Raw genomic sequence first — 1,362 nt, 5'->3', positions numbered from 1 at the left:
TGATGTCGAGGAGGAGGAGGGTGAGGAGGAGGAGGCCAAGGAGGAGGAGGCTGAGGAGGAGGGTGAGGAGGAGGGCGAGGAGGGTGGAGGGGAGGTTGACCCCGAGTTGTGGGGTGACTTGCCACCGGGTGCTCCGCAGGGGTGGCTGCGTGGTAATGCCGGAGTACCTACACCACCTTCTATCGAGGCGCACAAGTGGCTCATTGAACCTGCGGGGACAGAGTAAGTGCATCTCAATCATACTTTCAACACATGACAACATTTTTTTATTGTACACATGGCAACCCTTTGATTCTTTTGCAGTAACTAGATCCTTCGCGGAAAGGGCCGTAAACCGAACGACCTTCTCACTGTCCTGTTGAAGCAGTTTTGGCCTGGCCTATTCTGCCCGCGGCCAGACAGGGACCCACAGCTGTGTGTTTTGGCCACAAGCTGGGCCCACTATGAGGCTTGCAGCAACGCGGAGTACGGGACGGCCGCTAAGGCCGTGATCACCAAATTTTGGGTAAGTTCCCTTTTGAATCACTTGTCTTTAGTTTCGTTCATAGTTTATCATTGAATCACTCAACTCATGCCTTGTTTGCTTCTAGTTTATGCATGATTGCAGCAACTCTATAGAGTTCTTGACGAGCACAAGGCCAGAGCCGACGTGGTCTTACTTGCGTCTGCAAAGAAGAAAGCTCGTCAGTTGCAGTACGAGGTGCGTTGGGTTGCCGTCTCACAGTACTACTACATCTACCTGCAACAAAAGATGACCAAAACTCAAGCACAGAGGCAAAAAATTACCATGAGCAGGGAGCAGTTCATGATGGTAACTATTACTGACTTTTCATTGTTTCAAGGAGTCAACTATATGTTTCATGCTCACATGTCATGCTTCCAAAATTTGCATAGGTTGTTCCTCGTTGGTGCTATGGAAGGCATGACGGATGGGCGTGTTTGGTGGATAGGTGAGTCGGTGACGATCCAGAGTTTGTTGCCAAGAGCATCAATGCCCGGGATAACCGTGGAAAAGACGGGACACACGGCCAAGGAAACAGGAACCACTGGGGCTTCAAGGCCATGAAGGTATATCTATATGAAAGATGCATTTTGGTTCTTCTTTACCATCATGTTCTTATGTATGGCTAACTTCTGTTTGACGTTGCAGGAGGACAAGTTGCAGAGGCCGCTCTCAGACATGGAGTCGTGGAAGCTGGCCCGCGAGCGGAGTGATCGCAAGGAGGCCGAGAGCCAGTACTACGGCAACACCGAGAAACACCTGGAGTCTTACACTTAGAACTATCAGAAGATGCATCCGGATGTTCCCGTTCCTGAGGTCGCCCAGTCTCAGATCGACGACACGGCGGTGGTGGCCCTCCA

General features: G+C 51.1%; 1 long non-coding RNA gene across 1 annotated transcript; it reads left to right on the top strand.

Moving 5' to 3' along the window:
• The first annotated feature begins 756 nt into the window (after positions 1 to 756).
• On the top strand, positions 757 to 1,206 carry LOC119345277. The gene is made up of 3 exons (XR_005166988.1): positions 757 to 811; positions 895 to 1,068; positions 1,151 to 1,206. It is a non-coding gene; the product is annotated as an uncharacterized LOC119345277 (long non-coding RNA).
• Positions 1,207 to 1,362: the final 156 nt, after the last annotated feature.

Source organism: Triticum dicoccoides, unplaced genomic scaffold, assembly GCF_002162155.2.
Source record: "Triticum dicoccoides isolate Atlit2015 ecotype Zavitan unplaced genomic scaffold, WEW_v2.0 scaffold221100, whole genome shotgun sequence".
Taxonomy (NCBI): domain Eukaryota; kingdom Viridiplantae; phylum Streptophyta; class Magnoliopsida; order Poales; family Poaceae; genus Triticum; species Triticum dicoccoides.
The sequence above is the reverse complement of the archived record's forward strand: the minus strand, read 5'-3'. Positions and strand labels throughout refer to the sequence as shown.